This window comes from Nicotiana tabacum, chromosome 23 (genome assembly GCF_000715075.1).
Source record: "Nicotiana tabacum cultivar K326 chromosome 23, ASM71507v2, whole genome shotgun sequence".
Taxonomy (NCBI): domain Eukaryota; kingdom Viridiplantae; phylum Streptophyta; class Magnoliopsida; order Solanales; family Solanaceae; genus Nicotiana; species Nicotiana tabacum.
The window spans coordinates 137484623-137502386 of record NC_134102.1 but is presented as its reverse complement, the minus strand read 5'-3'; positions in this window follow the sequence as shown (position 1 = coordinate 137502386).

The following is a 17764-nucleotide window of genomic DNA, read 5'->3' as shown; positions in this document are numbered from 1 at the left end:
TCAATTTACCAACAACAAGACAAATTGCACAAGGTATAAAAATAAACACAAGAAAAATCACAACATCACATGACAATCATCAACACCACAACCCCACATCATCACATATCGTCCCTGACTAGGGCTGGCAAGTGGGCCGGTCCCGGGCCTAAACGGGCTTTTGGTATGGACCGGCCCGGGACCGGGACCGTTTGGTCCCGGGCTAAAAGGTCCCGGCCCGCGGGCTAAGTGGGCTAAGTGGGCCCAACATATATTTTTTAAAAAAAAAAAAATTTAAATAGATATTAGAGATAAAAGGATGTTAAAAAAAATATCTAAGGCAATGCTTTATAAATTTTATTATAGAATTGTGACCTAAATTTTATTTAACATCCTAAATTTTAATATTCAATATTTAATATCGAATATATATAGTATATAAGATGTATATATAGTATATCGATATAAGATGTATATATATATATAAGCTATATTCGATAAGCTATATATACATCTTATATACTATATATAAGATGTATATATAGTATAGTATATATATATATATATATATATATATATTATAGAAGAAAATTAGAGAGAGATTGTGATAAATTGATGATTTTGTAAGAAAAAATAAAAGAATGATAGGGTATTTATAGTTGAAAATAGGAAAAAAGTGTAATTATAAAAAGTTTGGGATTAAAAAAAAAGTTGGGGGGAGGGTTAAATGGCTATTTTATAAATAGCCAACGGCTATTTTTGACAGCCCAACGGCTATATTTTATTTTTTTTTAAAAAAAAAAATTGCCGTTGGGACCGTTTGGCCCGCTAAGGGACCAGGCCGGTCCCGAACCCTGGCGGGCTAAACGGTCTCAGGCCTGGCGGGCCCAAATCATAGGACCGGCCCACGAGACCGGCCCACGAGACCGGCCCAGGCCCGCTAAAATCAGGCCAAACGGTCCTGGCCCGTTTAGCCCGTTTGGCCCGCGGTCCCGGGCCGGTCCCGGGCCTGGACCGGTCCACTTGCCACCCTTATTCCTGACAATAGCCACCCTTATCCCTCCTATTGCCACCATTATCACTCATATAGCCACCCTTATCACTCCCCCCAGACAATATCAATAGCCATCCTTATCGCTCCTATAGCCACACTTATCGCTCCGCCTAGACAATATTCCAACAAACACAACAACAGTGAAATGCCACCATACCCACATAATATCAATGGTGAAATGACGCCCTTATCTGCCCAAAATAATAACTCACACAACATAACAATTTATACGGAAAATTATCACGGCAACATAATAAAATCAATTCATATCACAATTTGCCCAATGGCCACAACCAAATTCCAAAGATATAATAAAATTAATTAATTTTACAACAAATAGCTCAAGGCTCCGCACAATGTATATAACACCCAAAACAATCAATAGAGATAGAAATTACTCAGCATAAAGCAAAGCCTTCATTAATGCAAATTTAGATAATTATATTAACACTTCTTCTTAACCTTGCTTAATTAATTATTTGCGGAGAGAAAATCCATAATGAAATTAAATTCCAAGAAATGTTATGTCACGACCCAATTTCGCCTATAGGTCGTGATAGCGCCCAACACTACAGCTAGGCAAGCCAACTTAATAAATTAAGCATATATTGACAAAATTTAAAATCAAGAAAAATAATAAAACTCAAATTCTACCATTGTGTGTGCCAAGACCTGGTGTCACAAGTGTATGAGCATCTAGTAGATTATACAAAATCTCAAATACTGTCTGAAATAAAAATAGACAGAATGAAAATACAAGGAGAGACACTAGTAGCTGCAGAAACGGCTCAGAAAGTGCAGCTCACTACTATGCCTCTGGATAACGTGGGTGTAAGACGATAGATCCCCCACTAGTACTTGCCTCAGGTCCTGCACAAAAAATATGTGCAACAAGTGCAGTATGAGTACGAAAACAACGTGTACCCAGTAAGTATCAAGCCTAATCTCGAAGTGGTAGAGACGAGATAGCCGACTTTGACACTCACTATGGGTCAATAATAATAATTAAAATAAATTATAATTATTCAAATCAGCATGGTTCACAGAGTTAACAATAATTTTATTTATTTAGCAGAAATAATAAGAATCCTTCAAATGCTACAATTTTACAATTTATTAATTAAATCATGCAATTTCAATAAAACTTCCAATTTATCAAATAGCTTTACAAGCTGCAATTCAATTTCAATAAATTTTCAATTTATCAATTAGTCTCATTTACAGAAATAACAATAATTCCTTAACAAGCACGAATAATAATTCATTAAATTCCAAAGATTTCCAATTTATCAATTAGCTTCGCAAGCTGAAATAAACTATTAAGGTATCGTGTAATTATTATTATTATTATTATTATTATTATTATTATTATTATTAAGCACGATTTCTGCCGAGGACGGACGGCCCGATCCAGAGTGTCGTGTACACTGCCAAGGGACGTGCGGCGATAGATGCATCTATCCTGCCGAGGCATTCGGCCCGCTCCACAAGAAAGGATGACATTTTCTTATGTACCTCCGGAAGGAGAATATATTTATTATAGGATAAATTCGGGAGGAAGAACAATTTCTTTTAATAATTAATTAATTTAAACAGAAAATCAAGCATATGAGATTTCCATCCTTTAATATCTTTATCTAATAATTCACAATATATTCATATATATCAATTAATATTAATTAATCAAAGAATACAATTTACACAAGTAAGGCATGAATATAATTTACACAAGTAATTCAAGCTTTGAGTCCTAAACTACTCGGACTTTAGCATTAATAGTAGCTACGCACGAACTCTCGTCACCTCGTGCGTACGTAGCCCCCACAATTAGCAATAATTTTTCAATTTAATCCCTATGGGGTAATTTTTTCCCTCACAAGATTAGACAAGGGACTTACCTCGTCTTGCTCCAATTAATCCACTAGAAGGCCTTTTCCACGATTATCCAACTCTGTCTGGCTCGAATCTAGCAAAAAATAACTCGATACAATCACTAAAAATTATACGAATCAATTCTATAAGAAAATATTATATTTTCAATAAAAATTCCGAAAATAATTAAAAATTCGTATGTGGGACCCACGTCTCTGATTCCGCGAAAGTTACGAAATATGAACATCCACTCAACCACGAGTCTACCCATACCAAAATCACTAAATTCCGATAACAATTCGGCCCTCAAATCCTCAAATCTACCCAAGAGGGTTTTCAAACATTTCCAACTCAATTCACCAATTAAATGATAACAATAGTGATGGATTCGGGTAATTTAACTAATATTGAGTTAAGAATACTTACCCCGTTGTTTTCTCTGAAAATCTCCCAAAATTTGCCTAAATCCGAGCTCCAAATCGTTAAAAATATTTCAGAACTTAAACTCTCTGCCCAGTGATTTCTTCTACGCGATTGCGTAGCACAAATTTTACTGCCCAAACATTAACCCTACGCGATCGCGGAAAGTCCTACGCGATCATGAGCACGCGATCGCGAAGCATTACGCGCGTGGTCAGCTTCTGCTTCGTTTCCTCTTCGCGAACGCAGCCTTAGCCACGCGTTCGCATAGCACAACTGAATCCAACCTACGCGATCGCGGACTTGCCCACGCGATCTCATAGAACAAATTCTCAGCTGCCAAATTAAGCCTACGCGATCGCACCCAATCCACGCGATCGCGTATAAGGAAATCAGAAGAAAATTTCCAGCAGCTATCCGCAATGTTCCAAAAGCCAAAAATGATCTGTTAGCCGTCCGAAACTCACCCGAGCCCCTCGGGACCTCAACCAATTTCCAACAAGTCCTAAAACATCATACGAACTTAGTCGAAACCTCAAATCACATCAAACAATGCTAAAACCACGAATCATCCTCCAATTCAAGCTTAATGAAACTTAAAATTTTCAACTTCTTCATTCGGTACCGAAACCTATCAAATCAAGTCCGATTGACCTCAAATTTTGCACACAAGTCATAAATGACATAACAGAGCTATGAAAATTTTCAGAACTGGATTCCGACTCCGATATCAAAAAGTCAACTCCCCAATCAAACTTCCAAACTTAAATTCCTATTTTAGTCATTTCAAGCCTAATTTAACTACGGACTTCCAAATAAAATTCTGAACACGCTCCTAAGTCCAAAATCACCACACGGAGCTGTTGGAATCGTCAAAATTCTATTTTGGGGTCGTTTTTTCAAAATGTTGACCGAAGTCAAACTTAGCACTTTAAGGCCAACTTAAGGAACCAAGTATTCCGGTTTCAACCCAAACACTTTCAAATCCCGAACCAACCATCCCCGCAAGTCATAAATCATTAAAAGCACATACGAGAAGTTTTATTTTAGGGAAGGGGGTTCTAAAAGTTAAAATGACCGGTTGGGTCATTACATTCTCCACCTCTTAAATAAACATTCATCCTCGAACGGGTTTAGAATTGTACCTGGAGCGTTGAATAAGTATGGATATCTGCTTCGCATGTCTTCCTCGGCCTCACAAGTCGCTTACTCGACTGGTTGGCCTCTCCACTGGACCTTTACAGCAGAAATCCTCTTGGAACTCAACTGGCGAACTTGTTTATTAACAATGGCAAATGTCTCTTCTTCATAACCAAAACTCTTATCTAGCTGAACTGTGATGAAGTCCAACACATGTGATAGGTCGGCATGATACTTCCGGAGCATAGATACATGCAAAATCGGATGAACTCCTGATAGACTGGGAGGCAATGCAAGCTCATAAGCAACCTATCCAACTCGTCTCAACACCTCAAATGGGCCTATAAACCTTGGGCTCAACTTGCCCTTCTTCCCGAATCTCATAATTCCCTTCATCGGCGAAACCTTCAAGAGAACTTTTTCACCTACCATAAATGATAAATCATGCGCTTTCTGATTCGCGTAATTCTTCTGTCTTGACTGTGCTGTACGAAGTCGCTCTTGAATCAACTTTATATTTTCCAAGGCATCCTTTACCAAATCAGTACCATATAACTTAGCCTCACCGGGATCAAACCATCCGATAGGTGAACTGCATCGACGGCCATATAAAGCCTCAAATGGAACCATCTCGATGCTAGATTGGTAACTGTTATAATAAGCAAACTCGGCCAAAGGTAGGAAACGATCCAGCTGACCTCCAAAGTCAATCACACATGCCCTGAGCATATCCTCCAAAATCTGAATTGTCCGCTCTGACTGCCCGTCGGTCTGCGGATGAAAGGTTGTGCTGAGCTCTACACGGGTCCCTAATTCACTCTGTACTGCTCTCCAGAAATGTGAAGTAAACTGCGTGCAACCGAACTATATCCTGAATATAAATCTGGGCCAACCTCTCTGAAGTATACGTAGTCACAACAGGAATAAAATATGCCGACTTGGTCAACCTGTCAACAATCACCCAAACTGCATCAAGCTTCCTCAAGGTCCGCGGCAACCCAACTTCAAAGTCCATAGCAATTCGTTCCCATTTCCACTCTGGTATAGTCATCTGCTGAAGTAGGCCACCTGGCCTCTGGTGCTCATATTTAACTTGCTGGCAATTTAGACACCTAGCTACATACTCAACAATGTCCTTTTTCATTCGTCGCCACCAATAATGCTACCTCAAATCACGATACATCTTCGTAGCACCTGGATGAATAGAATATCGAGAACTGTGTGCTTCCTCTAGGATCGTTTTCCTCAGTCCATCCATATTAGGAACACATAGACGATCCTGGAGTCACAGAATACCATCCACTCCAATAGTAACTTCCTTGGCACCACCTCGTAGTACCTTTTCTCGAAGAACCATCAAGTGTGGATCATCATACTGGCGAGCCTTGATCTGCTCAAATAGTGAAGACTGAGCTACGACACATGCAAGAACTCGGCTGGGCTCTGAAATATCCAGGCGCACAAGTATGTTGGCCAAGGACTGGATATCCAAATCTAATGGCCTTATTTCTGCTGAAATGAAAGCCAAACTACCCATACTCTCCGCCTTTCTATTCAAGGCATCTGCAACTACATTTGCTTTACCTGGATGATATAGGATAGTAATATCATAATCTTTTAGTAATTCCATCCATCTGCGCTGCCTCAAATTTAGGTCCCTCTGCTTGAACAAATGCTGCAAACTGTGATGATCAGTATAAACTTCACAGGACACCCCATAAATATAATGCCTCCAAATCTTAAGGGCGTGAACAATCGCAGCTAACTCCAAATCATGTACCGGATAATTCCTTTCATGGGGCTTTAGCTGACGTGAAGCATATGCAATAACTTGCCCTTCCTGCATCAATACACAACCCAAGACCACGCATGAAGCGTCACAATACACTGTATACATTCCCGAACCGGAAGGTAATACTAACACCGGTGTTGTAGTCAATGCTATCTTGAGCTTCTGAAAGCTTGCCTCACAATCATCGGACCATTGGAACTGAACACCCTTCTGGGTTAATTTGGTCAAAGGTACTGCAATAGATGAAAAACCTTCCACAAACCGACGATAATAACCTGCTAAACCCAGAAAACTCCTGATCTCAGTCGCCGTAGTGGGATGATGCCAATTCTGAACTGCCTCAATCTTTTTGGGATCAACTTTAATACCTTCGCCCGATACAATATGTCCCAAAATTGCTACAGACTCTAGCCAAAACTCATATTTAGAGAACTTAGCATATAGATTTTGTTCCCGCAATGTTTGAAGCACTACTCTCATATGCTGCTTATGTTCCTCCTTGCTGCGCGAGTAGAGCAAAATGTCATCAATGAAGACAATGACAAATGAATCAATATATGGCCTGAATACCCTGTTCATCAGATCCATAAACGCTGCCGGGGCATTAGTTAAACTGAAAGACATTACCAGAAACTCATAATGACCATATCTAGTACGAAAAGCAATTTTCGGAACATCCGAATCTCGAATCTTCAACTGATAATACCCCGACCTCAAGTCGATCTTAGAGAACACCCTAGCATCCTGCAACTGGGCAAATAGGTCATCAATACACGGCAACGGGTACTTGTTCTTAATAGTAACTTTGTTCAATTGGCGATAGTCAATACACATTCGCATTCTGCCATCTTTCTTCTTCACAAATAATACTGGTGCACCCCAAGGCGATACACTCGGTCTGACGAACCCTTTGGCTAGTAACTCTTCAAGCTGTTCTTTCAACTCTTTCAATTCTTTCGGAGCCATGTGATACGGTGGAATAGATATAGCCTGAGTATCTGGAGCCAAGTCAATACAAAAATCAATATCACGATCAAGTGGCATACCTGGAAGATCTGAAGGAAATACATCGAAGAACTCCCGAACTACTGGCACTGAATCAATAGTAGGAGTCTCTGCAGTAGTATCCCGAATAGATAGGCCAAACAACCCTTCTCAACCATGTGTTGAGCCTTTATAAAAGAAATATCTCGATTAAATGAACTAACCGACGAACCCTTCCACTCCAGCCTAGGCAAAGATGGAATAGCCAAGGTAACAATTTTGGCATGACAATCTAGAATAGCATGATATGGAGATAACCAGTCCATACCCAGAATAATTTCAAAATCGATCATCTCGAGTAATAAGAGATCTGCTCTAGTTTCATAACCACAGAATGTAATAATACAAGACCGGTAGATCCGGTTCACAATAACAGAATCGCCTATAGGAGTGGACACATAAACAGGAGTACTCAAGGACTCACGAGAAACACCCAGGAATGGAGCAAATAGAGATTACACATATGAATACGTGGATCCTGGATCAAATAATACTGAGGCATCTATGCCGCAAACAGAAATAATACATGTAATCACAGTATCTGAGGCATAGAACCGAGTTGGAACGCCAACTGACTGGCCTCCGCCTGGCTGACCTCCACCTCTAGGATGGCCCCTACCCACCTGTCCTCCACCTCTTGGTGGTCGGACTACTGGTGGAGCAACTGGTCCGGTAAGCATAGGCTGCTGACCCTGTTGTACTGGATTACCCCGAAGCCTGGGGCAAAACCTTCGCATGTGACTGGGATCCCCGCACTCGTAACAACTCATCGGTGCGATGGGCTACTGACTAAGTGTCTGACCCTGGGGAACTGAATACCCACTGGGAGGACCCTGAATAGCTGGTGGGCGGTAGGAACTCTCTGGTATAGCACTGAGATAAAGTCGCACTGGAGAAACTTGAGGAGGTGGTGGTGCTAGAAATGGGGGTCTGCTAGACTGCCCCCTCGCGAACTGACCTCTACCCCCAGACGGAGCACCTCTGAACTCTCCAGAGTACCTGAACCGCTTATCTCTCATAATCTACTCTCGACTCCGCTGACGCACACCCTCAATCCTCCGGGCTATCTCCACAACTCGCTCATAAGAAGTACCCATCTCAACCTCTCAAGCCATAGTGGCCTGAATAACAGTATGTAAATCGGCTACAAACCTCCGCACTCTCTCCGCCTCAGTAGGGAGTATCCTAAGTGCATGGCGAGATAATTCAGAAAACGTCGCCTCATAATCAGTAACTGACATCTGACCCTGCTGGAGCTGCTCAAACTGAAACCGCAACTCTTCCCTCTGGGAGGGTGGAATATACCTGTCCAGGAAGATACGGGTGAACCTGTCCCAAGTCATGGGAGGAGAATCTGCTGGTCTGCCAAGAGCATAAGACTGCCACCATCTACGGGCTCTGCCCTCTAGCTGAAAAGTAGCAAAGTCTACCCCATGAGACTCTAATATCCTCATGTTGTGTAGTTTATCCCCGCAACGTTCAATGAAGTCTTGTGGATCCTCATGTCGCTCACCCCCAAAGACAGGAGGATGTAGTCTAGTCCATCGGTCCAATAATTTTTGAGGATCGGCGGCTACAGCTGGCCTGGGCTCAAGTGTACCTGCCGTCACTGGCTGGGCTCCACCCACGGGTAGTGCACCCTGGGTCTGATATACAGCAGCTGCCTGTCCACGAGCCTGCGCGGTAGGGGTCTGTGCTCCCCGCTCGACTGAGATGTGGCTGGGTCTGCCGGAAATAAACCGACCTGAGTCATATTGTCCATGAACCGCAGCATACGACCCATGACGACCTGAAATCCCGGTGCAGATGTAAAATCCATCGGAGCTGGCTCTGTCACAGGCACCTCATCCTGTTCCTCAACAATGGGGTTCTCTGCTGGACTCACTGGCGGCATAATTGGAACAGTCTTGGGATGTCCTCGCCCTCTACCACGGGCTGGATCCCTCCCTCGACCTCTGCCTCGGCCTCTAGCAACTGGGGGAGTAGCTCTTCCCTGGCCTGGAACCTCATTCGAGCGCGTTCTTACCATCTCAGAGAGAATAAGAGAATGATATTTAGAACTACATCAATTTCACAATGGAATATGAAGAAAGGAAATTTCCTAACACCCTATAGCCTTTCGAAGATAAGTACAGACGTCTCTGTACCGATCCGCAAGACTCTATTAGGCATGCTCCTAACTTGTGAGACCTACGTGAACCTAGTGCTCTGATACCATGTTGTCACTACCCAATTTCACCTATAGGTCGTGATGGCGCCCAACACTACAGCTTGGCAAGCCAACTTAATAAATTAAGCATATATTGACAAAATTTAAAACCAAGAAAAATAATAAAACCCAAATTCTACCATTGTGTGTGCCAAGACCTGGTGTCACAAGTGTATGAGCATCTAGTAGATTATACAAAACCTCAAATACTGTCTGAAATAAAAATAGACAGAATGAAAATATAAGGAGAGACACTAGTAACTGCAGAACGACTCAGAATGTGCAGCTCACCACTATGCCCCTAGATAACGTGGGTGTAAGACGATAGGTCCCCCACTAGTACTTGCCTCAGGTCCTACACAAAAAGAATGTGCAACAAGTGCAGTATGAGTACGAAAACAACGTGTACCCAGTAAGTATCAAGCCTAATCTCGAAGTGGTAAGGACGAGATAGCCGACTTTGACACTCACTATGGGTCAATAATAATAATTGGAATAAATTATAATTATTCAAATCAACATGGTTCAAAGAGTTAATAATAATTTTATTCAATTAGCAAAAATAATAAGAATCCTTCAAATGCTACAATTTTCCAATTTATTAATTAAATCATGCAATTTCAATAAAACTTCCAATTTATCAAATAGCTTTACAAGCTGCAATTCAATTTCAATTAATTTTTAATTTATCAATTAGTCTCATTTACAGAAATAACAATAATTCCTTAACAAGCAGGAATAATAATTCATTAAATTCCAAATATTTTCAATTTATCAATTAGCTTCGCAAGCTGAAATAAACTATTAAGGTATCGTGTAATTATTATTATTATTAAGCACGATTTCTGCCAAGGACGTACGGCCCGATTCAGAGTGTCGTGTACACTGCCGAGGGACGAGCGGCGCGATCCATAGATGCATCTATCCTGCCGAGGCATTCGGCCCGCTCCACAAGAAAGGAGGACATTTCTTATGTACCTCCGGAAGGAGAATATATTTATAATAGGATAAATTCGGAAGGAAGAACAATTTATTTCAACAATTAATTAATCTAAACAAAAATTAAGCATATGAAAATTTCATATTTTTCTACCCTTTCATAACAATTCACAATATATACATCAAATATTTTAATTAATAAAGAATACAATTTACATAAGTAATTCATGCTTTGAGTCCTAAACTACCCGGACTTTAGCATTAATAGTAGCTACGCACGGACTCTCGTTACCTCGTGCGTACGTAGCCCCCGCAATTAGCAATAATTATTCAATTTAATCCCTATGGGGTAATTTCCCCCTCACAAGATTAGACAAGAGACTAACCTCGTCTTGCTCCAATTAATCAACTATAAGGCCTTTTTCACGATTATCCAATTCTGTCTGGCTCGAATCTAGCCAAAAACAATTCGATACAATCACTAAAAATTATAGGAATCAATTCTATAAAAAAATATTATATTTTCAATAAAAATTCCAAAAATAATTAAAATTTCGTATGTGGGACCCACGTCTCGGATTCCGGCGAAAGTTACGAAATATGAACACCCACTCAACCACGAGTCTACCCATACCAAAATCACTAAATTCCGATAACAATTCGGCCCTCAAATCCTCAAATCTACCCAAGAGGGTTTTCAAACTTTTCCAACTCAATTCACCAGTTAAATGATAAAAATAGTGATGGATTCGGATAATTTAACCAATATTGAGTTAAAAACACTTACCCCATTATTTTCTCTGAAAATTTTCCAAATATTGCCTTAATCAGAATTCCAAATCGTTAAAAATATTTCAAAACTTAAACACTCTGCCCAGTGATTTCTTCTACGCGATCGCGAACTTCCTCACGCGATCGCGTAGCACAAATTTTACTGCCCAAACATTAACCCTACGTGATCGCGGAAAGTCCTATGCGATCGTGAAGCACAGTCTCCGCAAGCCTACACGATCGCGAGCCTCCTCACGCGATCGCGACGGATTAAGCACGTGGTCAGCTTCTGCTTCGTTTCCTCTTCGCGAACGCAGCCTTAGCCACGCGTTCGCATAGCACAACTGAATCTAACCTACGTGATCGCGGACTTGCCCACGCGATCGCATAGAACAAATTTCCAGCTGCCAAATTAAGCCTACGCGATCGCAACCCAATCCACACGATCGCGTATAAGGAAATCAGAAGAAAATTTCCAACAGCTAGGGGTGTACGTGAGGCGGTTTGGTTCGATTTTTTATTAAACCAAAATCAAACCAACTATTTCGGTTTACTAAATTTATAATCAAATCAAACCAACATAAACTCGAATTTTTCGGTTTCGATTTTTGTCGATTTTTTCGGTTTCCTTGGTTTTTCGGTTATTTTCGGTTTTCCTTTTTAGTTATATTATGCTTGAAAAAGAGATCAAATAATCACCAATTGTTCGCATGATTACTATTTATTAAAATAATATATGAGGAATAGAAATTGTTCGTATGAATCATAATTCCAAGACCTTCCATAATAGAAAATGACAACAAACATGTGATAAACCAAAAGCTACAACCCAACTTGTAGTTCCACAAAAAATATTAAGTTAATTAAAGTTGGCCAAGACAAAAGTTAGAAATAAGCAGCAAGCAGCCAAGCACCATGAATAGGTTGACACTATTTTGTTTAACTGAAGTTCTAAACTAATCAATACTCAAAGGGTCACCTGGACATTCTGAAAAAAAAAACAGTTACATGTTAAACAATATAAAGATAGAATCAAATTCATTACGAATTAAATATATAAAATTACCTTCTTCAACTTGCTCAATTTTCTTAATTTCTTCTAGATAGTCTTGAAACTTGCATTCCTTCTTAGAGAACCTTTAACATTAAGCAGTGATTTCATCACAAATGTAAGTGCAATATTGGATTGAAAGAACACAACTCGTAACATCAAATTTCAGGACCAACAATCTAAGATAACAATTATACCCAAATTTAAAGGGACAAAATAACATAATTGGTTTAATAAAATACTTTAGCTTACCAAATTGTGTTGGAGCAGTAAGACTAATATGTAATTACAAACTTGGACAGTGGCTCGAAATTGCAGAGAAGGAAGCTCGTCGTGAAGTGGATAGAAGGGTTTTCACTATTTGGGATTTTTTGACTTTGGAGTTGGAAGATAGGAAAGATACAGAATAATGAAGACAAGGAATAACCTATTTTATTATCTTTTCTTATTGGGTTTTAGTTTGGGCTTCAAATTTAGGTTGTGTAATTAGAATCTATTAAGTGGATAGTGAATTTACAAGCCCACAAATAAATAATATCTCAAGACATTGAAAACTATAAAATAATTTAGAAAATACTTACAAATTAGATTTTAATGATTATTTTTTATGTATAAATTTATATATATATTATGTCGGTTTAATTTAGATTCGGTTTGACTTTTTTTTTTGTTAATACCAAACCAAACCAAGAATGATCGGTTTTTTATTTTCCAACACCAAACCAAACCACAAATCGATTTTTTTTTTCGGTTTGACTTGGTTCCTCGGTTCGGTTTGGCTTGACGGTTTGGCTTGTACACCCCTACCAGCAGCTATCAGCAATGTTCCAAAAGGCAAAAATAATCCGTTAGCCGTCCGAAACTCACCCGAGCCCCTTGGGACCTCAACCAATTATACTAACAAGTTCTAAAACATCATACGAACTTAGTCGAAACCTCAAATCACATCAAACAACGCTAAAACCACGAATCATCCTCCAATTCAAGCTTAATGAAACTTAAAATTTCCAACTTCTTCATTCGGTACCGAAACCTATCAAATCAAGTCCGATTGACCTCAAATTTTGCACACAAGTCATAAATGACATAACGGAGCTATGAAAATTTTCAAAACTGGATTCCGACTCCGATATCAAAAGGTCAACTCCCCGGTCAAATTTCCAAACTTAAATTTCTATTTTAGCCATTTCAAGCCTAATTTAACTACGGAATTCTAAATAAAATTCCGAACATGCTCCCAAGTCCAAAATCACCATACGGAGCTGTTGGAATCGTCAAAATTCTATTCCGGTGTCGTTTTCTCAAAATGTTGACCGAAGTCAAACTTAGTACTTTAAGGCTAACTTAAGAAATCAAGTGTTCCGGTTTCAACCCAAACACTTTCAAATCCCGAACCAACCATCCCGGCAAGTCATAAATTATTAAAAGCACATACGGGAAGTTTTATTTTAGGGAAGGGGGTTCTAAAAGTTAAAATAACCGGTTGGATCATTACATATTAACTATCAAACTCACGGAATTCACATAAATATACAAGTAATAATTTCATCAAATTGTCATATAAAAATAAATTCAACAACAAGTATTTAGGCATGGCAAACAGATGATTTAATAATTATCCAGGATTACCCAATTTACTACACAATAATGCCTAAGACTTTAATCCAATAAAAAATTGCACATATAAGCCCGAGTACGTACTCGTCACCTCGCGGACACGGCTTTTTACATTTCACAAATGGCACATAAGACTCGATACCTAAGGGGTAATTCCCCCACTCGAGGTTAAGCAAGACACTTACCTTTTTAAAATTATGCCGATATTCTAAAATCGACTTCTTGCTTGAATTGACCTCCAGACCGCTCAAATCTACCCAAATTAATTGTATAACTTCATTAAAATTCATCGAAAATAATTCCGGATAATAATACTACGACATAAAAATTTATTCCAAAAAAGTCAACAAAAGTCAACGCGGGGCCCGCCCCTCGGAACCCGATAAAATTTTCATGAAATTCGAACTCTCATTCTGATACGAGTTCAACCATACCAATTTTATCAAATTCCAATAATATAACTCGACCTCCAAATCTTAAATTTTCGTTTTTAAATCTCTAAGTTCAAACCCCCGATTTACACCTCAAAAACATGTAATCTAATCGGATTATTCGATGATAATTCAATATTATGGAGTAGAAATGATCACAAGGGACTTACCTCAAATTTTTCCGTGAAAACCTTGCTCAAAAATCGCCCAACCCGAGTTTGAAATGCCCAAAAATGGTAAAAGTTCGAAACCCCTCTGTTTTTGTATTGCCCAGGGGTTTTTGCACCCGCGGTGATTTCTTCGCACCTGCGGCTTCGCACCCATGGTAGCATTCTTCGCACCCGCGATAAAATTCTTCGCACCCACGATAAAACTTTTCGCACCCGCGGTGCCTGGCCAGCCCATGCATTTTTCGCTTCCGCGACTAATTTCTCGCATCCGCGAGCTCGCACCTACGGCCCTTTTTCGCGCAGGTGTGATCATACCAGATGCCCAACTGCTTCAGCTCCTCCTCCAAATCCAATTTCGATCCATTAGGCATCCGAACTCACCCGAAGCCCCCCCGGATCTCAACCAAATATACCAACAAGTCCTAAAACATCATACGAACTTAGTCAAATTCTTAAATCACATCAGACAACATCAAAACGATGAATCGCACCTCAAATCAAAATCTATGAACTTTGAACTTTTAAATTCTATATCTTGTGCCGAAACACATCAAATCAATTCGGAATGACTTCAAATTTTGCACACAAGTCATAAATGATATAACAGACCTATTCAAATTTTCAGAATCGAATTTCGACCTCGATATAAAAAAGTCAACCCCCCGGTCAAACTTTCCAAAAATTTAACTTTCAGCATTTCAAGATTAATTCCATTACGGACCTCCAAATAATTTTTCAAATACGCTCCTAAGTCCAAAATCACCATACGGAGGTATTGACATCATCAAAATTCCATTCCGGAGTCGTTTGCTCAAAAGTCAACTCTCCGGTCAACTCTTTCCATCTAAGCTTCAAATTAAGGATTGTTCTTTTAATTTAATTCTGAATCTTCAGTAAATCAAACTCGACCACACCCGCAGGTCATAATACATATTGCGAAACTGCTCGAGACCTTAAGTCACTGAACGGGACGTAAATTCTTAAAACGACAAGTCAGGTTATTATAGTATATATACTATGTATTGATTCTCCTTAATTTCCTTGTATGTTTACTTTTATATATTTTGACACCCCTTAATAAAAATTCTGGCTCTGCCACTGATAATCACCACTAGTAAGATCAATCCCTTTATCTACACTATGCTATTGTCATTTTTTTTTGTCTTTCCTTCTTGATTATCTTTAGTTTTCTTTCTCATCACCGCCTATTCCTTCACTATCACCATAAACATTCCTTCTGCCAAAAGTAAAATCAGCAAACTAATCAATCTTTATTTTTGGTGGGTTTGAATTCATCAATACTCTCAGTAACACCTAACACCTTTGTATTAATATTTTTCATCAAAATTACTCTTTGAGTATGATCAATTTATCAATAGATCAAAAATTTCACAAAATAAAATAAAATAAAATTCAAATTTTGCAATGCTAGGTTAAAATTTCAACTTGCTAGAAAAGTTTGAGTCTTGTTTGAGAAAGATGAGAGAAGTTTAAGAGTCTCAGTCTCGGGCTTCTATGGCTTCTTCCGTTGTTGGAGAGATCTAATTGGGTGGAGTGGGTGGGTGGGGGGAGGGAGAGTCTGGTTTGTCTTCATGACACTGCTTTCGTTCAATTTAGATTCAAGCACCACTAATGATCTGGTGCTAGTCTTCATTCTCGCCTGTCAATAATTTTCTGGTAAGTGTCTGCATCGATCTAGGAGCAAAAAGAGGAAGTGGGTTAGAGGGATAAAGATAGTGAAATAGGAAAGAAAAAGAAAAAGAAAAGAAAGATAATGAATAAAATAAGAAGAAAATATAAATAGAAAGGAAAAATGAAAAAAATAAAAATGAATTGATTTTACACGTGGCAAGTAAAGATTGGTGCGTAATTTACACCTCTTTTTGAAACTGGAATTGGCTTTAAAAGGTGTTATTTATTACACTTCAAACATAGCGAGGGAGTTATAGGACCCCGTAAAACAAAGGGTGCATCTAACAAAATGGTGCAACGCCAGGGGAGTATTTATGTATTATATATATATATATATATATATATATATATATATATATATATATATATATATATATATATATATATATATATAACTTGTACAAATCTTTCCATTTTGCAAGTCGATCCGATCCATTCGTTCGTAGAGCTATTACTTAATCGCAAACATTTCTAGAACACCTCTAACAGAGGGGCAAATAGTCAATTTTGAAAGAACTAATTATTGTCAACCTCTTTTAGATATGAATCTATCTTATTCAGAAGGGAAGAACTTAGATCAGTATCTCAATTTCAATTCAATCATGGATTTGATTTATACTCCATATTCTGAGAAAGATTTATCATCCGGAAAAAAAAAGGACTCTTTGTCTGAAGTAATGCATAAAAAGGAATTGTGATTATCAAGGTTTTGTATACTTGTTATTTCTTCTTCGTTAATTATTAAATTACTATAAAATTCAAGACAATAGTGCAACCAAAAGACAACCATAAATATCAGCAAGCAATGGCTACTTATAGAAATACTTACTATATACTTTATTTTGTTCTAATTTATGTGTCATACTTTCTTTTTTTTGTATGTTTCAAAAAAATTTCATACTTTCTTATTTAAAAATAATTCAACTTTAAACTTCTTATTTTACTCTGAATAAGATAATTTATAGCCACGCAAATACTTTTGATTTGTTTTAGAACACAAATTTTAAAAATCTTTTTTTCTTTCTTAAATTCTGTGTGTCAAGTTAAACACAGTTACACAAATTGGGACGAAAGGAATATATTACTATTACTAGTCAAGTTGTTGATTATACGTGCTCACTGACAGCCAACCACGATGATCCCTTTCTTACAAACATATATATTAGTAATACTTAAAAAATAAGTATACTTTTTAAAGTTTTATTTAATAGTGAAAGAGAGTAGAGGTGCCGTAGAGGGAAGATGAAGAGTTGTGTTTCGTCAACCTTTTATGACAACTAGCTTGGATAGATGGGGTCAACGGGTGATAAAAGATCTAAACATATCGCATGCATCAAATTACATATTTTATCATTTAAAGTTAAATCCACAATAGCATGCAGTAGTAATTTTTTTGCATTCTCTTATTCTTAGATTTATAGTATTATATGTTGTTTCTTTTGTTTCATCTATCTCACTATCTTCCTGCTGTTATTATTTCTTTTCCTTTCAATGCCTATTTGAACTAAGCAGTCTCTTTATCTTCACAAGATAGGGGTAAAGTCTGTTTACACACTATCCTCCCCAAACTTCACTTATGGAAT